We start from the raw sequence: 25,467 nt of genomic DNA, 5'->3' as shown, positions 1-25,467 counted from the left end.
ATGCGTGACAATCTTGATATAATATTTGTCATTGTTATAATGTAATAATGTATTTGACAATCTTAATGTAATATTTGTCATTGTTATAATGTGTGTATGTGACAATCTGAATGTAATATTTGTCATTGTTATAATGTGTGTATGTGACAATCTTAATGTAATATTTGTCATTGTTATAATGTGTGTATGTGACAATCTTAATGTAATATTTGTCATTGTTATAATGTGTGTACGTGACAATCTTAATGTAATATTTGTCATTGTTATAATGTGTATGTGACAATCTTAATGTAATATTTGTCATTGTGATAATGTGTGTATGTGACAATCTTAATGTAATATTTGTCATTGTTATAATGTGTGTATGTTACAATTTTAATGTAATATTTGTCATTGTGATAATGTGTGTATTTGACAATCTTAATGTAGTATTTGTCATTGTTATAATATGTGTATGTGACAATCTTAATGTAATATTTGTCATTGTTATAATGTGTATGCATGACAATCTTGATGTAATATTTGTCATTGTTACATTGTAATAATGTATGTGACAATCTTAATGTAATATTTGTCATTGTTATAATATGTGTATGTGACAATCTTAATGTAATATTTGTCATTGTTAGATTGTGTGTATGTGACAATCTTAATGTAATATTTGTCATTGTTATAATGTGTGTATGTGACAATCTTAATGTAATATTTGTCATTGTTATAATGTGTGTATGTTAGAATCTTAATGTAATATTTGTCATTGTTATAATGTGTGTATGTGACAATCTTAATGTAATATTTGTCATTGTTATAATGTGTTTATGTGACAATCTTAATGTAATATTTGTCATTTTTATAATGTGTGTATGTGACAATCTTAATGTAATATTTGTCATTGTTAAAATGTGTGAATATGACAATCTTAATGTAATATTTGTCATTGTTATAATGTGTGTATGTGACAATTTAAATGTAATATTTGTCATTGTTATAATGTGTGTATGTGACAATCTTAATGTAATATTTGTCATTGTTATAATGTGTGTATGTGACAATCTTAATGTAATATTTGTCATTGTTATAATGTGTGTATGTGACAATCTTAATGTTATATTTGTCATTGTTATAATGTGTGTATGTGACAATCTTAATGTAATATTTGTCATTGTTATACTGTGTGTATGTGACAATCATAATGTAATATTTGTCATTGTTATTCTGTGTGTATGTGACAATCTTAATGTAATATTTGTCATTGTTATAATGTGTGTATGTGACAATCTTAATGTAATATTTGTCATTGTCAAACTGTGTGTATGTGACAATCTTATGTAATATTTGCCATTGTAAGAATGTGTGTATATGACAATCTTAATGTAATAATTGTCATTGTTATAATGTGTGTATGTGACAATCTTAATGTAATATTTGTCATTGTTATAATGTGTGTATGTGACAATCTTAATGCAATATTTGTCATTGTTATAATGTGTGGACGTGACAATCATAATGTAATATTTGTATTTGTTATAATGTGTGTATGTTACAATCTTAATGTAACATTTGTCATTGTTATAATGTGTGTATGTGACAATCTTAATGTAATATTTGTCATTGTTATAATGTGTGTATGTGACAGCCTTAATGTAATATTTGTCATTGTTACATTGTGTGTATGTGACAATCTTAATGTAATATTTGTCATTGTTATACTGTGTGTATGTGACAATCATACTGTAATATTTGTCATTGTTATACTGTGTGTATGTGACAATCTTAATGTAATATTTGTCATTGTTATAATGTGTGTATGTAACACTCTTCATGTAATATTTGTCATTGTTAAAATGTGTGTATGTGACAATCTTAATGTAATATTTGCCATTGTTAGAATGTGTGTATATGACAATGTTAATGTAATATTTGTCATTGTTATAATGTGTGTATGTGACAATCTTAATGTAATATTTGTCATTGTTATAATGTGTGTATGTGACAATCTTAATGTAATGTTTGTCATTGTAATTATGTATGTGACAATCTTAATGTAATATTTGTCATTGTTATTATGTGTGTATGTGACAATCTTAATGTAATATTTGTCATTGTTATAATGTGTATATGTGACAATCTTAGTGTAATATTTGACATTGTTATAATGTGTGTATGTGACAATCTTAATGTAATATTTGCCATTGTTATAATGTGTGTATGTGACAATCTTGATGTAATATTTGTCATTGTTATAATGTGTGTATGTGACAATCTTAATGTAATATTTGTCATTGTTATAATGTGTGTATGTGACAATCTTAATGTAATGTTTGTCATTGTAATTATGTATGTGACAATCTTAATGTAATATTTGTCATTGTTATTATGTGTGTATGTGACAATCTTAATGTAATATTTGTCATTGTTATAATGTGTATATGTGACAATCTTAGTGTAATATTTGACATTGTTATAATGTGTGTATGTGACAATCTTAATGTAATATTTGCCATTGTTATAATGTGTGTATGTGACAATCTTGATGTAATATTTGTCATTGTTATAATGTGTGTATGTGACAATCTTAATGTAATATTTGTCATTGTTATAATGTGTGTATGTGACAATCATAATGTAATATTTGTCATTGTTATAATGTGTGTATGTGACAATCTTAATGTAATATTTGTCATTGTTATAATGTATGTGACAATCTTAATGTAATATTTGTCATTGTTATAATGTGTGTATGTGACAATCTTAATGTAATATTTGTCATTGTTATAATGTGTGTATTTGACAATCTAAATGTAATATTGGACATTGTTATAATGTGTGTATGTAACAATCTTGATGTAATATTTGTCATTGTTAAAATGTGTGTATGTAGAAAATTTTAATGTAATATTGTTCATTGTAAAAATGTGTGTATGTGAGAATCTTAATGTAATATTTGTCATTGTTATAATGTGTGTATGTGACAATCTTAATGTAAGATTTGTCATTGTTATAATGTGTGTATGTGACAATCTTAATGTAATATTTGTCATTGTAATAATGCATGTGTGTGACAATCTTAATATAATAATTGTCATTGTAATAATGTGTGTATGTGACAATTTAAATGTAATAATTGTCATTGTTATAATGTGTGTATGTGACAATCTTAATGTAATATTTGTCATTGTTATAATGTGTGTGCGTGACAATCTTACTGTAAGATTTGTCATTGTTATAATGTGTGTATGTGACAATCTTGGTGTAATATTTGTCATTGTTATAATGTGTGTGTGTAACAATCATAATGTAATATTTGTCATTGTTATACTGTGTGTATGTGAAAATCTTAATGTAATATTTGTCATTGTTATAATGTGTGTATGTGACAATCTAAATGTAATATTGGTCATTGTTATAATGTGTGTGTAACAATCTTAATGTAATATTTGTCATTGTTATAATGTGTGTGTGTGACAATCTTAATGTAATATTTGTCATTGTTATAATGTGTGTGTGTGACAATCTTAATGTAATGTTTGTCATTGTTATAATGTGTGTATGTGACAATCTTAATGTAATATTTGTCATTGTTATAATGTGTGTATGTGAACATCTTAATGTAATATTTGTCATTGTTATAATGTGTGTATGTGACAATCTAAATGTAATATTGGTCATTGTTATAATGTGTGTGTAACAATCTTAATGTAATATTTGTCATTGTTATAATGAGTGTATGTGACAATCTTAATGTAATGTTTGTCATTGTTATAATGTGTGTATGTGACAATCTTAATGTAATATTTGTCATTGTTATAATGTGTGTATGTGAAAATCCTAATGTAATATTTGTCATTGTTATAATGTGTGTGTGTAACAATCTTAATGTAATATTTGTCATTGTTATAATGTGTGTATGTGACAATTTTAATGTAATATTTGTCATTGTTATAATGTGTGTATGTGACAATCTTAATGTAATGTTTGTCATTGTTATAATGTGTGTATGTGACAATCTTAATGTAATATTTGTCATTGTTATAATGTGTGTATGTGACAATCTTAATGTAATATTTGTCATTGTTATAATGTGTGTATGTGAAAATCTTAATGTAATATTTGTCATTGTTACAATGTGTGTGTGTAACAATCTTAATGTAATATTTGTCATTGTTATAATGTGTGTATGTGACAATTTTAATGTAATATTTGTCATTGTTATAATGTGTGTATGTGTCAATTTTAATGTAATATTTGTCATTGTTATAATGTGTGTATGTGACAATTTTAATGTAATATTTGTCATTGTTATAATGTGTGTATGTGACAATCTTAATGGAATATTTGTCATTTTGAGAGACGCTCAAGGGTAAAAAAATAAGAATTGTCCCAGTCGTGAAGGATTTCTCCTCCACCGAAAGAGAACAAGAAATGGAAGTGCGGCATCCGAAGAACAGATGCTGCACTTTGATCCTGACCAAAAGGCCAAGAGTAGCGGTGAACCCGTGGAAAAAGAAAGGGAAAACAGGCAGCTGTAAACGACGAAAGGAAGAGAAAAAAAGATAAAATCGTAGCTTATGGTGGAAGAACGTGATGACGTTAAATTGGCCATGACAGCCCGTGGGTGGCGAGGATACCAATGAAATTCCGATCTACAAAGCAAACAGTCGCCGAACAGCGGGGCGGCAAGTGACCCTATTGAAAAGACGCGTGGCCTTTGTGGAATCGGATTCAGCTGTTTTTATGTCCTCTCAAAAATAATTAAGTTAGGCATCTCTGTTTTTATGTCCTGTCAAGTTCCATTAGGGAACACCCGAATGCCAACAGAGAAAGAAAGACAGCTCCTTTTTTGGGTATAGACCGCCTGGCGAAGATTTGACGGACAGTGATCCCTTAATTCTGATTGGCCAACGACCTGAAACGGGAAGAGACCCAGTCCACGCCCCCACAATATAAGCAGCGAGCCTTGAGAGAGTAAGAGAGAGAGCCTTGCTTCTTTGGGTCCGACGAACGAAGATTCCCCCATCGATTGACCCTGTCACGTAGATAATTGAGTTGTCTGTCGGAGAGAGAGAGGAGAAAACCTCGCAGTTAACAAGTGGCCAGTCCCTAAATAAACAGCTAACTGCGATTGTACCCTGATTGAATACAAAGAAGTTTAAACAAAAAGAAACGCTTATTGACTTGGTCCCTTCAATTGTTTTTGCATGACAAGTCTGTTTTAGGAAACCGGCCGTGACATCATCGCTGAGGAAACATCAGAACCGACAACCGGGGTCATTCCACCACTGGACGACGCGCGGGTGACGTAAGTGTCACAATTGTTATAATGTGTGTATGTGACAATCTTAATATAATATTTGTCATTGTTATAATGTGTGTATGTGACAATCTTAATGTAATATTTGTCATTGTTATAATGTGTATGCGTGACAATTTTAATGTAATATTTATCATTGTTATAATGTGTGTGCGTGACAATCTTAATGTAATGTTTGTCATTGTTAGAATGTGTGTATGTGACAATCTAAATGGAATATTTGTCATTGTTATAATGTGTGTATGCGACAATCTTAATGGAATATTTGTCATTGTTATAATGTGTGTATGTGTCAATCTTAATGTAATATTTGTCATTGTTATAATGTGTGTATGTGACAATCTTAATGTAATATTTGTCATTGTTATAATGATAGAAATATAACGTACATATTCCTGATCAATCGGACAACATCAAAATCCAATTATTCACATCTGTTGATGCTTTTAAAATTCTTCTACTGCTTGAGGCAAAGAAATTTAAAAATTGCGATTGAATTGTTTTATCTTAAAATTCAACTGAACGTTAAAATTATTTGTAATCATAGACGTTTCACTTATAAGCGAATTTAATGTTTCATATTTAAATATTAGTAAGACAAAATATTTAAGTTATTATTAACATATAACAAACATTTAACCTAATTATATCATTTTGATTTTTAACTAAACATTTTATAACAATACAACTACCACATATAGATTGATATTTTCTTTGCTTAAGACGATTACATTTTCTATTTCTTCTCGTGTATTTCTCAATGTGTCAATCCTATTATTCCAAACCAATGAAGAAAAATATCTGTTCATCTCTAATTCAGCTTAACATATTTTTTAAAATAAAAAATATGTGAAGCGGAATACGAGATGAACAGATAATAATTGTCTGTATTGTTGAGAGGAGGTGTTTTCAATGAAGAAAAATATATGTTCATCTCGTTGATTGAGATTGCCGGACTGATTTCCTCATCTTGGTTGTTATCGTCACAACGTTTTGGCCGTTTTGCCCTCCGGCCTTTATCATGACCGAAACGTTGTGACGATAACAACCAAGATGAGGAAATCAGTCCGGCAATCTAAATCAACGAGATGAACATATATTTTTCTTTATTGAAAACACCTCATCTCAACAATACAGACAATTATTATCTGTTCATCTCGTATTCAGCTTCACATATTTTTTATTTTTTCATTGGTTATTATCTGTTCATCTGTAATGAAGCTAAACATATTTTTAAAAACTTAATCACATGTAAGATCAACACATTTAATAATAAATCTATAAAAATGGTTTTATATTTAAAAAGTTAATTATTTTTTTCTATTTTTAAGGAATATAGTTTTTAGAGATTTTATAGTGAATTGTTATACGTAAACAAAAACAGACGAAATAAAGCTCAACAAGTCTACAGCTTTGAATAGAAGGGTACTGGAATGTTATGATGTATTATAACGAGGTACCTTTTTTCTTGCCGATATTTAATGTGCATCAATTGCCGGCCATTGTTTGTGTAGACAGAGTGGCAAGCACTAGGTGTATCAGAATTTTTGTAGGAATTTTTGACACCCCTAACACGAAACTGTGAATAAAATATAAAAATCTCGTAATTTCTCTTTTAAAAGTGGGTTGATTATTTTCTTTATGGATTATACTTCCAAAATAAACTATTAAAGTTGTTTTAAAAGTAATAGAAATATTTTATTTATTTTTGGAAAAACAGTAATGAATTTTACGAACTCAATATTTTTCAATTTTTAAACTTTAAAAATCTATCAACATTTTTCTGATTCTATTTTAGGATATTTTCAGGGTCAATGTGAAATTTTATGCTCTTTTCAATAAACCGAATATAATATTTAGATAAACGTTTTTTTTTTAATTTACGCTCCCCATTTTCAAGTGTCTATTAAAAAGTAAAGAATTAATTTACTCACCAAAGTTTTATATATCACAAATTGAAGAAAAAAGGTTAATAAATAATATATTCAGTAGTATTTTTAGAAATTTATCTGTAAAGTTCGAAGTTTAAAACCTTTTTTTAAAACCACGTTGTTTGTTTTTTCTTTTGTTTTTCTTTATCTGAAACTAGTTATAAGCTTGGAAAGACAGGGGGTCGAATAATTCACGCCTCCCATTTTGAAATGTCTATTAAAAAGTAAATAATTAATTTACTCACCAACGTGTTATATATCACAAATTGAACATAAAAGATCAATAAATTTAAAACAAATACAAGTAGTGCTTTTAGAAATTTAACTGAAAAAAATTAGGGCTTGAATTACATTTTTCGAGGAGTTATAAGCTTGGAAAGACGGGATGGAATTATTCAATATTTTTCACGAAATTTCTGACACACCTAGGTAGGCACTACTGACAGTAGTGCATTTGTCCTTGTTAATGTTTTCATATGATTGTTATTATTATTATTGAGTTTGTTATATTGAATTAAATATTAAATACGATTTCATATAATTATCATTATTATTGCGTTTTTATTGAATTAAATATTATTTCATATGATTATCATTATTAATGAGTTTTGTTTTGAATTAAATATTATTCATATGATTATCATTATTATTGAGTTTTTATTGAATTAAATAAGATTTCATATGATTATCATTATTATTGAGTTTTTTATTGAATTAAATAAGATTTCATATGATTTTCATTATTATTGAGTTTTTTATTGAATTAAATATTATTTCATATGATAATCATTATTATTGAGTTTTTATTGAATTAAATATTATTTCATATGATAATCATTATTATTGAGTTTTTTATTGAATTAAATATTTCATATGGTAATCATTATTATTGGGTTTTTTATTGAATTAAATATGATTTTATATGATTATCATTAATGTTGAGTTTTTATTGCATTATTTATTATTAGAATGTTATATTCGTTCATGACAGAAAACTTTTAAAAATGGTAAATTGTGCGTTGGTGTATTATCGACATTGAACAAAAAAAAAGCATATATTACAAATATATTACAAATAAATGTATATATTACAAAGATATTACAAATAAAAAGCATATATTACAAAGATATTACAAATAAATGTTACCAAATGCAGTATAAATAAATTTCTACTAAACTGGATATTTTAAAAATATATTTTAACTTATTTTAAAGTGTATATTTACTTTGGAAAATACTGCTGACTATTGCGTTAGAAAAAGAAGAATTGGCTGCTATGGAATGGTCATTTGGGGAATTCCTGATAATCGCTCATGAATCAAAAAGTAAACAAAAAACTAACAGAAATACATCTAATATATGTCACAGTGACACGTTGTCACAAAGTTTTCTTGTGCCTAATTATATTTTTACAGTACTTTTCTTTTATTAAATTGTTAGGTGAAAGTACAGAATAGTTAACAGCACATGGACTCCACACCCTCACCAGAAAAGAGTAATGAAGAAAAATCGGTGCTAGTGTACTTATTGCTGAAATAATAACGTTATTATTTAAAAAGCCATTCTTAATATGGGGAGGGGAGGTTGTTTTGTACCTGTTCTGTACTTCAATCTTATAATTGAATAAAAAATAAAACATATTATAACACTTTAATTAAATTTGGAAATATGATTAAAAAGAAATCGCGTGTATCAGTCAGTGCACTAGCACAAAAAAATCAATATGAACCCCTGTACTACCGCCCAAAATTTGGAAACTGCAAATATTGACAACATCTTGTTGGCCGGTAACTGACCACGAAGTGAATGTTCATTGTATGTTAAACTTGTATAGGAAAATAATCTTCCAATTTAAAATCTTTAAGTCTTTTTTTTTTTAGTTTCTTCTTTGCGGAGGTTTTTTATGCAATACAAAAAAACAACAACAAAAACAGTTTATTTTAATTTTTAGGAGGTAATATTTTCTACATCAAATCTTAATTGTTCTTTATTTTTTACTTTCTTTATGGATCTTTTTTAGACAACTGGAACATAAAATAAATTTAAAAAAAAAAACACTATATTTTAATTTTCAGGGGATAATATTTTTTCTACATCAAGTTTCTTCTAATGATGATGGTCAATAAATGGGTGCTCATTTCATGTAAACTTTATAAAAGAAATTGATCAACATTTAAATAGCAAACAGATTCTCTAGCGACAAAATAAGACAGACAATAAACAGATCAAAAATAAAATATAAAACAATTAAATATCGAAAAAAAAAATCAATTTTTGTGTTCAGTTGTTTAACAATTTGACCAACTTCGAAAATTATTATTTACTCAGCAATCAAATAAGTTTAACTAAAATAAGCATTATTATTATTATTATTATTATTATTATTATTATTATTATTATTATTATCATCATTATTATCATCATTATTATTATCCTTAATATTTTACTAAATAGGCACATTGACTAAAAGCAGTTTTAGTGTTCATTTGTCCAACAATTCGACCAACTTCGAAATAAATTATTTTGTCAAAAATCACACCAGTTTTACGAAATTATTATTATTATTATTATTATTATTATTATTTTATTATTATTATTATTATTATTATTATTATCATTATCATTATCATTATTATTATTATTATAAATTAATTTTAAAGTTAGTGATTGTATAGTTTTATAAGCGTAAAAAAGATGAAAAAACTAACCTTTCATTCCAGGAGTTCAATACGAAAAAAAAAAAAGGGATGAATTCGTTTTTTTTTTCTTTTGTGTTCAAAACAGAAAATCTGTTTTGTTTGTTAAGTTTAGTAAATTTACCGAACTTTTGTGTTGTTTGTCCAATTCATTAAGAAATAAAATATATGAAAATATAAAAGAATCAAAATTAAAAGATGAAAAACATGATTTAAACGTGAAATTATTTAAAAAGTAAATCAACTGCTTAAGAAGAATGAATTTAGGTCATCGTAATAAACCGGTGTAATCATTATTTTGTTCCTTGTGTAAAAATGTTCGTTCATTATTGAAGCGTGTCGAAATGTTTTCCTATAAAGTTTATATTATCTTTGTTCATTCTTAATACAAAGAAATCGATAGATATATAAAAAAAATTTAAAACACGATTAAAACATGAAATTATTTAAATAGAAAATTAACTGAATTTAGGTCATCGTAATAACCCGGTGTAATTATTATTTTGTTCCTCGTGTAAAAATGTTCGTTCATTAATGAACGGTGTGAATTGTTTACCAATAAAGTTTTTATTATCTTTGTTCATTCTTAATAAAAAAAATTCAATACATATAAAAATTTATCAATTTAAAACATGATTAAAACGTGAAATTATTTAAATAGAAAATTAACTGTTAAAAAACAATTAATTTAGGTCACAACTTTTAAACATAAAAAGTTATATTGCTTAATATCTGAAAAACGACTTATTTGAAGAAAAGTTAAATGCGATATTCGTTTTCAGCATACTCGAAAACCGTTATAAGTCGTCATTTTAGGGAACATTTTAAGGTGGATACTAAGTGGAAAATTTATCATTTAAATTTATAAAAATAATTCCACCGTTTCAAATTAGAAAAACTTTATTTACATTGTTTAAGCTTTAAAATCAATAAATAAATTCTGTTTATATTGTTTTAAAAATAAAAAGTGTACATTTTTTTTAAAAATATAGTTAAAACCTAAAAAGTTCTGTATATATTGTTTAAAATAAATAGCAAATGTGTATTCTTACAAAAATGTTTTCATATTGTTTATTTTTGAAAAATTTGACTTTGTTGGAAAACATCTACTAAAAAAGAAGAAAAAGAAAATAGCAATGCAACAGCACAAAGAAAAGAAAAAAGAAAAAAAAGAAAATAGCAATGCAACAACACAAAGAAAAAAAGAAGAAATAAATGACGTTGAATTGAATTTTAAAAATTCCAAAGTTTTATTTTGGAAAAGCTGGTTGCTGTTTTGCTTCCCAAAAGCAAATGTAAAAATTACCACATTAACAAGGTTACAGAAATAATATAACGAACAAAGTTCAAATTCAATTGAAGTAAATACAAAAAAGGAAGAAATATAATTTGTAATGGAGTCTCAAATTAGATTTCCCAAGGGGGTGGGCATTCTACTTTCACTTAAATAAGAAAGGCTTACTCAGTTGCGTAGCATCAGTTTTTGCACCCCCGGGTTAGTCGTAAAATGTACCCCCCTGGCATATAATTACCAGTATTGTCCCGCCTTCCACTAGCATGTGATTGCCTGATCCCCACCGCTGGCGTATGATTACCTGTTTTTTCGCCCCTTCCGCCACTGCTGGCATATGACAACCTGTTAAAACCTTCAAAATTCAAAAAGAACTCAAAATATTTATCTTCATTGAACTAATGTTTACACAATTCCATTAAAATTAATGTTTACACAATTCCCCTTTTTTTAATTTTGTTAAGAGAGTAAACCTTAGCATCCTGAGTTATGCCCCTTTGGTTTGAGAATCTTCCCTTAAATAATCATGTTTCTTTTTTCCCGGTGTTAACCATCTTAAGATAAAGACGTTGATAACCCGCCTCCGAGAGCTGACCTTCCTTTTTACTAATATCGACCGACAGAACAAATGACAGTTCTGAAAACAAAAATCCAAGTTACCCACTGAGACAGAGAAAACCACCACCTTATTTAAAAGATTACGTCACTAGCAATAACTTAAGTGATGAAGATGAAGAATGTATAAATTCTTGTGAAAATAAAACTATCCTTGGATCATATCATGAAACCATAAATTCATCGGAGGTTGACAAATGGAAATTGGCAATGGAGAAGGAAATGAATTCCTTAAAGGAAAACAATACTTTCACTCTGACAACCCTAGCTGAAAATAAAATTTAGTTGGGGGAAAATGGGTGTATAATATAAAAAAGATGACAAAAATAGCGAAGAATTCAAATATGTTGCCAAGGGGTACAGTCAGATAAAAGACATAGACTACCATGAAACATATGCACCCACCACAAAAATGACCACTATCCGAATTCTAATGCAATTTGCTGTACAGTATAATGTGATAATTCACCAGATAGATGTCAAATCAGCATACCTAAACGCCAAAATAGACTGTGATATTTTCACCCAACAACCCGAAGGATTCATTGCTCGAAGCGATTGCTAGAAAGAAAACAAATCACTCTATAGGCTAAAACAGATCGGTAAATGGAAGGATCTACTGTGTAAAGAATTCCTACAAGAAAAATTTAATAAAAACACAATCGACCCATGCATGTTTGAAAAAGTTAATAAAAATAAAAGAATTGTTATTCTCGTATGAGTTGATGATATCTTGATTGTCGCAAATAACTAAAACACAGTAAAGGAAGTCAAGATCCTACTCAAACAAAAGTTTGACATGAAAGATTTAGGTTAAATCTCAAGATTTCTTGGTGTGGACTTCATGGACACACCAAATGAAATAGAAATGAATCAACGGACATATACTGAGAAAGTATTAGAAAAATTTTAATATGCTAGACTGCAAACTCAGAGTAACACCATGTGAACAGAAATTAACTTTCTCTAAGGAAGCAAAATCATTTGATTCCGCAAGGTACAGAGAGGCTATAGGAAGTCTGGTTTACTTATCTACTTGCACCAGACCCGATATTTCATGGGTCGTAAATAAATTATCACAGTACAACCAAACCCCCATAATTGAACACTGGAATGCAGTGAAGCATGTATTCAGGTATCTGAAAGGGACTTTAAATTTCTGTTTATCTTTCAGGAAATGTTAAGGCGGCCTGAAGTTAACAGGATTTACCGATGCTGATTGGGGAAGCTCTTAAGACAGAAAAAGTATGTCGGGGTATTGTTTTTCCCTAAATAAAGAAGGACCTGTTATTGCCAGGAAAAGTAAAAAGCAGTCTACCGTAGCTCTACATGTGAGGCTGAATATAAAGCAACGACACCAGCCATACAGGAAGCACAATATCTACTGCAATTAATAAACGATATGAACAATACAAAAGAATGGAAGCAACAATATATTCTAACAATCAGAGCGCAATCCGCATTGCAAAAAACTCTATCACTAACCAGCGGGTAAAACACAGACATAAAATATCACTACATACCGGACAAAATAAACTTTGGTACAATCGAACTGAACTATGTGCCTACCGACAAAAATACGGCAGACTGTTTCACATAACCTCTGGCGAGGACCCGCATGGACTGTGTAAAATTAAAATTATCGAGATGTAACTTAGCATCCTGAGTTATGCCCCTTTTGTTTGAGAACTCTCCCCTTAAGGAGTCATGTTTCTTCTTTTTCCGGTGTTAACCTTGTTAAAATAAAGACGTTGATAACCTATCTCCGCGTGTGGACCTTCCTTCTTTTACTGACCTCCACATACATTTAACATGTCTACTTTAACACAGGAATATTCACTCGTCATATGAAAGTAGCAATATTTTTTCTCGGTGATAGACACACAGTATGTGTTCAATTTAATAGAATTGAAATATAATTTAAACGAAACATATTTAATCCTCTGTGTGTTTACATATTGTGCTAGTTCCGTGTGCACAAGGAAAGAGTTAGCAACGCGTGATAAAAAGCAAATAGTTCTCAGATTTTCACCGTAGTAGATTTATAAAGGTTCCAGTATTTAATGTTTAGTGTGAGTTTTCATATGTCTTACTAATGTTGCTTTTTCAGTAAAAGAATATCCACACACTTCACAAGAATGTGGCTTTTCCTTCATATGTTTATTCATATTTAAACTAAATTGCTCCTGGAGCAAGATTATCACTACCAAGTTATAAACCAATTTTAATCTGGAGTTGTTGATGCAAGTTAGATTTTATGCTAAAGAAATTTCAATTTGTATTACTTACTTTATTTGATAAGAGATATTTCGTTGTGCAAAAGTTAAAATATTCTCTATTGTAAATTAGCAAAGTTTTCTGAAATTATAAATTCGATATCTTATGATTTATAGAAACATTAAACAAAAATTTAACATATTTGGCATAGTGGTAATGAAGTGCACTCAGTTTTTTTCAGCCAGAAATTTAGTATGTGGTCTACTCCTGGGGTCTTGAAATTAATGCATTGAGCTACCTTCCTGCAGACAACTTCCTTGGTAATTTTTAGAGCTGGCATCTTTTTCCCCCTTGTTCTCCTCTTTGGTGGTATTTATTCAATTATTTTCTTTATTTCAATTTGTATCACTTTGGTGGGGAGCTCACCTTTATTTCTTCTTTAACGAGGCTCCTGTAGACCATTCTTAGGTTTGTTGCAAAAAGTTTATCCTTTTTGCTTCAAAGTTTTTGGTTTATTTTTTATTTGTGCAACTAAGGCTTTTATCTCAGCCTGATGTTCTGCCATGTAGGATACGACAAATATAGTCCAGCCTATTTTTTATATTTCACTGGTAAGAAACCCGTAAAAAAATACGGTTAGTGACTTTTACAAATGAATTTAACGATGCAAGGGAGACCCCTCAGGATAACACGGGCCGAAATAGATATATAAATGAGTTTAGTGATGAAAGGGAGACCACTCAAAATATTGCAAACCAAAATAGATATATTAGTTCAACTTTGATTCCTTCAATAAATCCTGACCATTTCAGTGAACATATGGTTGATGAGGGTAGAACAAACGAACTTCTACTTAACCCCACAAGACAGAGAAAACCACTCATTTATTTAAAAGATTATGTCACTAGCAATAACCAAAGTGATCAAGATGAAGAATGTATAAATTCTTCTGAAAATAAAACTATCCCTGAATCATATCATGAAGCCATAAATTAACCAGAGGCTGATAAATGGAAATTGGCAATGGGGAAGGAGATAGATTCCTTAAAGGAAAACAACACTTTCACTCTGACAACCCTCCCTGAAAACAAAAATTTAGTTGGGGGAAAATGGGTGTATAATATAAAAAAAAATGACAAAAATAATGAAGAATACAAAGCTAGATATGTTGCCAAGGGGTACAGTTAGATAAAAGACAGACTACCATGAAACATATGCACCCACCATAAAAATGGCTACCATCCTTATTCTAATGCAATTTGCTGTGCAGTATGATTTGATTATTCATCAAGTGGATGTCAAATCAGCATACCTTAACGCCAAAATTGACTGTGATATTTCACCCAACAACCCGAAGGATTCATTACTCCAGGCAATGATGGGCTTTTTTGGAAATTAAACAAATCACTCTATGGCCTAAAACAGAGCGGTAAAAATTGGAACGATCTACTGAGTAAAGAACTTCTACAAGAAAAATTTAATAAAAGCACTATCGAGCCATGCATGTTTGAAAAAGTTGATAAAAATAAAAGAATTATCATTCGCGTATGGGTTGATGATATCTTGATTGTCGCACATAACTAAAACACAGTAAAGAAAGTCAAGACCCTACTCAAACAAAAGTTTGACATGAAAGATTTAGATCAAATCTCAAGATTTTTTGGTGTGGACTTCAGAGTCAAACCAAATGAAATAGAAATGAATCAAAGTATTAGAAAATTTTAATATGCTAGACTGCAAACTCAGACTAACAACCTGTGAACAGAACTGATCATTCTCTAAGGAATCAAAATCCTTTGATTCCACAAGGTACAGAGAGGCTATAGGAAGCCTGGTTTATCTATCCACTTGCACCAGACCCGATATTTCATAGGTCGTAAATAAAAACTCTATCAGTAATCAGCGGGTAAAACACAAAATATCATTGCATACGGGACAAAATAAACAATGGTACAATCGAACTGAACTATGTGCCTACCGACAAAAATACGGCAGACTGCTTTACAACTAAAACACAGTAAAGAAAGTCAAGACCCTACTCAAATCTCAAGATTTTTTGGTGTGGACTTCATAGTCAAACCAAATGAAATAGAAATGAATCAACGGACATATACTGAGAAAGTATTAGAAAGCCAGACTAACCCCCCTGTGAACAGAAATTAACTTTCTCTAAGGAAGCAAAATCCTTTGATTCCACAAGGTACAGAGAGGCTATAGGAAGCCTGGTTTACTTATCCACTTGCACCAGACCCGATATTTAATGGGTCGTAAATAAATTATCAGAGTGCAACCAAACCCCCACAATTGAACACTGGAATGCAGTGAAGCATGTATTCAGGTATCTGAAAGGGGCTTTAAATGTTTGTTTATTTTTCAGGAAATGTTAAGGCGGCCTGAAGTTAACAGGATTTACCGATGCTGATTGGGGAAGCTCTGAAGACAGAAAAAGTACGTTGGGTTATTGTTTTTCCCTAAATGAAGAAGGACCTGTTATTGCCTGGAAAAGTAAAAAGCAGTCTACTGTAGCTCTATGTACATGTGAGGCTGAATATACGGCAATGACACCAGCCATACAGGAAGCACAATATCTACTGCAATTAATAAACGATATGAACAATACAAAAGAATGGAAGCAACAATATATTCTAACAATCGGAGCGCAATCTGCATTGCAAAAAACTCTATCACTAACCAGCGGGTAAAACACATAGACATAAAATATCACTACATACCGGACAAAATAAACAATGGTACAATCGAACTGAACTATGTGCCTACCGACAAAAATACGGCAGACTGTTTCACATAACCCCTGGCGAGGACCCGCATGGACTGTGTAAAATTAAAATTATCGAGATGTAACTTAGCATCCTGAGTTATGCCCCTTTGGTTTGAGAACTCTCCCCTTACGGAGTCATGTTTCTTCTTTTTCCGGTTTAACCTTGTTAAAATAAAGACGTTGATAACCTATCTCCGCGTGTGGACCTTCCTTCTTTTACTGACCTCCACATACATTTAACATGTCTACTTTAACACAGGAATATTCACTCGTCATATGAAAGTAGCAATATTTTTTCTCGGTGATAGACACACAGTATGTGTTCAATTTAATAGAATTGAAATATAATTTAAACGAAACATATTTAATCCTCTGTGTGTTTACATATTGTGCTAGTTCCGTGTGCACAAGGAAAGAGTTAGCAACGCGTGATAAAAATCCAATAGTTCTCAGATTTTCACCGTAGTTGATTTATAAAGGTTCCAGTATTTAATGTTTAGTGTGAGTTTTCATATGTCTTACTAATGTTGCTTTTTCAGTAAAAGAATATCCACACACTTCACAAGAATGTGGCTTTTCCTTCATATGTTTATTCATATTTAAACTAAATTGCTCCTGGAGCAAGATTATCACTACCAAGTTATAAACAAATTTTAATCTGGAGTTGTTGATGCAAGTTAGATTTTATGCTAAAGAAATTTCAATTTGTATCACTTACTTTATTTGATAAGAGATATTTCGTTGTGCAAAAGTTAAAATATTCTCTTTTGTAAATTAGCAGATTTTTCTGAAATTATAAATTCGATATCTTATGATTTATAGAAACATTAAACAAAAATTTCACATATTTGGCATAGTGATGATGAAGTGCACTCGGTTTTTTCAGCCATAAATTAGTATGTGGTCATCTCCTGGGATCTTGAAATTACTGCATTGAGCTACCTTCCTGCAGACAGCTTCCTTGGTAATTTTTAGAGCTGGCATCTTTTCCCCCTTGTTCTCCTCTTTGGTGGTATTTATTCAATTGTTTTCTTTATGTACTTTAGTGTCCTCATAGAGTGGCTTCCAGAAGTTTTCAACTTGTTCTTGTGTTGGTGGGGAGCTCACCTTTATTTCTTCTTTAACGAGGCTCCTGTAGAACATTCTTGTGTTTGTTGCAAAAAGTTTATCCTTTTTGCTTCAAAGTTTTTCTTTTCTTTTTTTTTTGTGCAACTAAGGCTTTTCTTTCAGCCTGATGTTCTGCCATCTTTGCTCTTAGCTGTGCTGGGCTTTGGAAGGAATAGTAAGTTTTCAACTTAATTACCTTCTTATTTAGTTTTTTGCATAGGGTTTATATGATTTAGTCTTCATGTTTCTTCTTTTACTCTCTTGCTGTTGGGGTATGTTTTAACTGAATAAACCAAGCTGCCCCATATATTGTATGATTTATTTCACTCAGCGGTGCATTAATTGGAGTGATTCTTTCGAAGGCATCGTTGACTTTTTAAACAAGCACCTTGAGGATTTATTCATACTAATTTTTACCAATCTGGGCCGATCTCCAACAGCCAGACCTCGTGCTATTTCTATCCTGTTGGCCAGCTCTTCCTCTAGTTCGAACTGTTCTGCATACAGTGTTACATCTTCAAGTGGGACATACTGTTGGCATGTCTGCCCATATTTAAATTGTTTTGGGTCTGTTGGGAATGATCCCTGGGGAGATGTTTCATTATTTGATGGAGTGACACATCGGATATATTAACGGTTTGCTTTTGGTAGGCATGTAAAACTTGGACTAAGGTAGCGGTGTCAGGTGAGAATATGTTGTAGTGTCTTCTTGTTTGGTTTGGCAAATCATGCTATAGGGAGGGGGATTGCTATCTATATATATTATCATCCCTATCTATATATTCTTGGGATATTTCAGACAGTAGGTATTTTGCCCGTTCATGGTTGGTCGATTCTTCTGTTTTAACACTATGGAACTGGCTAGTGTATTTTCCCGACTTTTCTGGGCTATATCAGTGGCAGGCTTGTTTGGGTTCTCAGTATCATTTGTAAGACAATCCTTTCCAAAATGAGTGGCAAGTTGTGTTATAGATGTTGTACTACTTGCTCGATTCTGATAATGATCTTTAATTTTCATAAGCTTGGGGTTACAGGAACTTATTATGTACTGACCTATGCTGACGATTTTGGCTGTGTGTTGGTACTTGACTTCCGAGAGCCCCATACCTCCTTCTCGCCTGGGTAGGTACAAACGAGGCATGCACTGGTTTCGATAAATAACTCGGTACAAGTTAACATTTTCCTTGTCTTTGTGTCAAGCCAATTTATGTCTTTCTGAGGCCAGTCAATAATGCCAAAACTATATGTTAGTACTGGCATGGCAAGTTGGTTAATTGCCGTAATTTTGTTCTTGATTGTGATTTCAGTTTTGTAGATTTTTCTTACTCGGCGTAAATATTCTTGGCTTAGTTTCTCTCTCATCTTTGAGTGCTGGATGGATTCATTTTCATCAATGCCGAGGTATTTGTATGTTTCCTGTTCATCCAGTTCTCTGATTACACTATTTTCATCGTGCTGTATATTTTCAGTAGATATCTTCTTGCCAGCTTTCAGAGTACACATAGCACACTTATCCAACCCGAGCTTTATTTTGATGTCATTAGAAAAAGTGTGGACAATTTTCAGTAGATTATCTAAATCCTTATCCGAGCTAGCATAAAGCTTAAGATCATCCATGAAAAATAAATGGTTTATTAACTTGGAGGATTCTCTTTGGCGGCTGTAGCTTAGATTATAAGCACCTTGGCAGTTCTTTAGAAGCTTACTTAGATGATCAATTGCCAAGCAAAATAGTAGAGGAGATAAACTGTCTCCTTGGAAGATACCTTTTTTTATTCTTATATTTGGAATGTATATCATTCCCCCGTTATGGTTTAAGGTAATGGATGTTTGCCACTCCTTTATTTAATGATGGGCTTGTTTGGAAATTAAATAAATCACTATGGCCTAAAACAGAACGCTAAAAATTGGAACGTTTTACTGAGTAAAGAACTTCTACAAGAAAAATTTAATAAAATCACTATTGCATGTTTGAAAAAGTTGATGAAAATAAAAGAATTATTATTCTCGTATGGGTTGATGATATCTTGATTGCCACAAATAACTTAAACGCAATAAAGGAAGTCAAGACCCTACTCAAACAAAAGTTTGACATGAAAGATTTAGGTCAAATCTCAAGATTTCTTGGTGTGGACTTCATAGACAAACCAAATGAAAGAGAAATGAATCAACGAACATATACTGAGAAAGTATTAGAAAATTTTAATATGCTAGACTGCAAACCCAGACTAACACCCTGTGAATAGAAATTAACTTTCTCTAAGGAAGCAAAATCCTTTGATTCCACAAGGTACAGAGAGGCTATAGGAAGCCTGGTTTACTTATCTACTTGCACCAGACCCGATATTTCATGGGTCGTAAATAAATTATCACAGTACAACCAAACTCTCACAATTGAACACTGGAATGCAGTGAAGCATGTATTCAGGTATCTGAAAGGGACTTTAAATTTCTGTTTATCTTTCAGGAAATGTTAAGGCGGCCTGAAGTTAACAGGATTTACCGATGCTGATTGGGGAAGCTCTTAAGACAGAAAAAGTATGTCGGGGTATTGTTTTTCCCTAAATGAAGAAGGACGTGTTATTGCCAGGAAAAGTAAAAAGCAGTCTACCGTAGCTCTATCTACATGTGAGGCTGAATATAAAGCAACGACACCGGCCATACAGGAAGCACAATATCTACTGCAATTAATAAACGATATGAACAATACAAAAGAATGGAAGCACAATATCTACTGCAATTAATAAACGATAATTAATAAAATGAAGAAGGACCTGTTATTGCCTGGAAAAGTAGAACATCTACTACTAGGCTGAATATACGCAATGACACCAGCCATATAAACGATATGAACAATACAAAAGAATGGAAGCAACAATATATTCTAACAATCAGAGCGCAATCCGCATTGCAAAAAACTCTATCACTAACCAGCGGGTAAAACATATACATAAAATATCACTACATACCGGACAAAATAAACAATGGTACAATCGAACTGAACTATGTGCCTACCGACAAAAATACGGCAGACTGTTTCACATAACCCCTGGCGAGGACCCGCATGGACTGTGTAAAATTAAAATTATCGAGATGTAACTTAGCATCCTGAGTTATGCCCCTTTGGTTTGAGAACTCTCCCCTTAAGGAGTCATGTTTCTTCCTTTTCCGGTGTTAACCTTGTTAAAATAAAGACGTTGATAACCTATCTCCGCGTGTGGACCTTCCTTCTTTTACTGACCTCCACATACATTTAACATGTCTACTTTAACACAGGAATATTCACTCGTCATATGAAAGTAGCAATATTTTTTCTCGGTGATAGACACACAGTATGTGTTCAATTTAATAGAATTGAAATATAATTGAAACGAAACATATTTATTACTCTGTGTGTTTACATATTGTGCTAGTTCCGTGTGTGCAATGAAAGAGTTTGCAATGCGCGATAAAAAGCCAACCCGTCTCAGATTCTCACCATAGTAGATTTATAAAGATAGCAGTATTTAATGTTTAGGCTTTTAAGAAGAATTGCATAATGTTTAGAAGCTGCTATAATTGTATATATTTGTGTGATTATCGTTTGTTAGGAGGCATTATGAATAATTATTTTTAATTATTTTTACGTATGCAATTATGTTAACATGCTGATTTTTTCAAAAAGAAGTTGTCTGTATTTATGCAACATTAGGATAATTTTAAGGTTACAAGTATTTCATTTTCTGTTTATTTTTTTGACGATATTTGTTTTGTTTTGGTACTGTTGCCTCCTGTATAGAGTGACACCATATTGTAATTTTTTTAGTGTTCATTTATAATGATCTAATTCCGGAATAAAAGAATTATGCTACTACGGAGAAGATAATGGAACGTATGGGCCATTTAATAACGGTGCAAACGTACAATTTATGCAATGTGTAGAGTTATCCTCAGTGTCGACTGGTTGCGGTGGTACGACTAAACATTTAGAGGGAAAAAGGTACTCCTTCCTCTGATGATGTTGCCATTGTGATGGTGTTGCCACTAGGATGCAATGTAGTATGTTATTATCACGACTGAATGTGTCTAAAATGGTATTCGATAGTGGCTATTAGCCGAGATGTATTGGATTTGTACGTAGCATTTGCTCTTGCAAACCTACAATAATTTAGTCCTGATGGGATTCTCTCTAGTCATTTTATTATATAGGAGATGAAAACGCGCACTAGACATGCTTACCGTAAAGTTCAACTTTCCCTTACTCCTGCAAATTATGCCAGTGCTGTTTTCATCTCAAAATGTCTAAAATAAACTAGATCGGCTTAGATTGACAGATGTTTATGAAAGCGAATTACAAAAAGCGCCCACCCCCATATATATATATATATATATATATATGTTATATTCGCATATCTCTCCACATTTCCATGAATAAACCGGAAATCAGCAAGGCAATGACGGCAGCAACAATGGCGACCCTAAGACAAATCTGTTCGCCGTTACAACGTAGTCAAACACAATAAATACACAGGACAATTTCAAATCCCATCTCTTTAAATACACACATCATTAAAATAACTCGCACCTTACTTCAACATAGAAAACCTCCAGAGAAAGTTGCACAGCAAAAGAAAAAACCTAAATAAAAAATCACAGACACTACCGTAAACGCAACTCAGATAGCATAAAAACGCAAATAATGATTCCACAAAACACCCCAACAATACGACACCGACTAGGTTACATTCACAACTTTCTCAGCTTTAAATCGATATAACACATGCATACACACACCAAGCAGATAATTCTCTACAATCCATTAAAGCACGAGAAACAAACACAAATAAAAAATACGACGGCCATTTTGACGCCGGAGCCGATGTGCCTTTTACTACGTCCGCACGTGCCGTATAAATAAGCCGGCCGTCAGAGAAAAAGTCAGTCTTCCAGCAGATCGCTGACCAGAGCAGGTCGCCTCGCTACCAGTTAGAAGCAGATACAGCTGTTCCCCTCAACCCCTTGCACCATACCAGCGACAGCCGTTCCTTCAGCTCCATCCAACAGCAGCAGCTCAGCGACAGCCGTCCCCCTCAACTTCTAGCAGCAGCGGCAGCAGCAATAGCCATCTCCTTCAGCTCCATCCAGCAGCAGCAGCTCAGCGACAGCCGTTCCCCTCAACCTTCTAGCAGCAGCAGCAACAGCCGTTCCCCTCAACTTTCTAGCAGCAGCAGCGGCAGCAGCAACAGCCGTTCCCTTCAGCTCCATCCAGCAGTAGCAGCGGCACCTCAGCGACAGCAGTTTGATTCAAAGCGCCTAGTCACCATATCACCGCTTGTTCCAGTCCCGGACGTCATCCCTAGACCGTACCAGCATCTAGGCCCCTGTATCCATCCCGAACCTGATCAGGCCAGGATCCCTACCTCTCTAATCCTTATTCCGGCCTTCCTGACGCCCAGCTGACCGTTCCGGCTTTGATTGAGGATATATATGCTTATTCACTTTGACCCTCAATAAAGGTTGAAACCAAATTACTTCGTTTGTTCTCCTTGCTTCCATACGCTCGTGTTATTTTATAACAACTGGTGTCAGAGCGTTCAGCAAGATGAGTACAGACAGCTACGAGGGTTTCACGCGGTCAGAACTATTCACACTGATCAAAGAACAGAAGCATCTGCTGTTCAACTTGAGGACAAGCTCAACACAACCATCGGAAGAGGCACTTCAGGAGATCCGAAATGACATAGATGCCATGACAACCGCCCTGAGATCAACAGCAATAACAACAGCCACCAACCCCCACACAAGCAGCGACTACAGTATGCTAATGCGCCAGCAAACAATTCGGGACGCCATGAGACAACAGAAGCCCTTTCCGCCCTGGACAGGACGTAAACCAGTTCTTATCAGCGCTCACCAAAATATACGCAATACACGTCTTACCGGAGGGAGCAATATACCCAAGCCTGGAGGGCGAATTTGTCAAGGCCGCGAAAGACATGCTGGACCAGGGTATATTTCAGCAAATGCTGGATTCTGCACAAGATACATCCACCTTCAACAACCTGAAGGAGTATCTACTGACAACACACGGCAGCCAAATGACCACCTTCCAACATCTAAGCAAGGCCTGGGACTTAGAACGACATGACGGCGAAAAACTAACCGATTTTGCCGGTCGACTCGAAACCACACTCAGGGAAGCGGCCGTCCACATCAAGGCAAAACACAGAAAGGACAGAAACAATGAACTATCCGTTGACGGACTCATAGCAATAATAGGCGCAATGCTTATGAGTGAAAAGGTGAAAGCATGGAACACAAATATCTACCCGCACCTCGTCAGAACAATGGACAACCACTATACGGCAACTGGTATAGCGGCTGAAGCACAGCGATACCTGGATCGCGGCATAAAATCCGATGTCACCAATTCCCAAGACTCCGCACTCCTCTCTCAAGAGCACCACTTGAGACAAAGAAAACCTTACCATATAACAAACATGCACACCCACTCTAGTGGACGCAAGCGCTCGAACTTGACAGACGCACACAAGAAAACTGATCAACGTCAACATCAGCAGCAAGAAGCTCGCAGGCAAACAGTAAGTTTCCCTGTATGCCAGAGATACCTCAGAGGCCTATCCTGCTTTAGGCAAAATTGCAGATACCGTCACCCACCCCGCACCCAAACACAAGCCCTTGTCGCAACAACAGGCAACAACATGCCGGAGACAGAGGACCAGGATTTTCACTTCGGTCAGGACGAGATGTGATGCCCCGCCCGACCCGCTCCAATATCAGCCATCACGTCTTCAACTTTCAAGAGCAATCTAACTATTCACCACTTGTCTACTCCACCTTTTACATTGGCGACACAAAGTTCTCAGACATCGCGATGCTCGACTCAGGATGCTCGACCTGCATCATACCAGCATCACAACTACCAGACGAAGCCAAGAAGCACATAAAACGCTCGGACGTCAAAGTGAGGGGCATCAATGGCAGCATTACCACGCTTGGCCAACTAACATGCGACATTGTAATCGGCAACCAGAACACACCCGCATTCTGTGGCATAAACGCCCTAATAACGGCACAATCTACACCAATCCTGATCGGCCAAAACATCCTATGCCATGATACCCTCATCTCGTACACGGTCGACAACGAAAAAGGGAAAGTGGAGTTCAAACGCACACTTGCCCAAGGAGGCTCCACACACACAGCTAACATCGTACGGCAAACGTCGTCACCAAACAGTCCCACAGACGACTCCCAGACCAGGGTCATCCAGGACTACCTAGCTATCGGACACCATCCCGAACTCCACACCTTGGATGAAAAGCTTACATGGCTAAAACACAACACAGGACTCACACTACCAAACCATCCCAACCGTGATGAACTTGAGGCCACCACCAACCTACTAATCCGCTATGCCGACATCATCGGTACTGAAAATGGCGACAAGGGCACATTCATCCGCCCCATTCGGATACCAACTAACGGCCAATCACGCAGCCAAAAACAACATCCGATTG

Source organism: Euprymna scolopes, chromosome 46 (genome assembly GCF_053919585.1).
Source record: "Euprymna scolopes isolate OS-2025 chromosome 46, ASM5391958v1, whole genome shotgun sequence".
In the NCBI taxonomy this organism is placed as follows: Eukaryota; Metazoa; Mollusca; class Cephalopoda; order Sepiida; family Sepiolidae; genus Euprymna; species Euprymna scolopes.
This window is presented reverse-complemented; position numbering follows the sequence as displayed.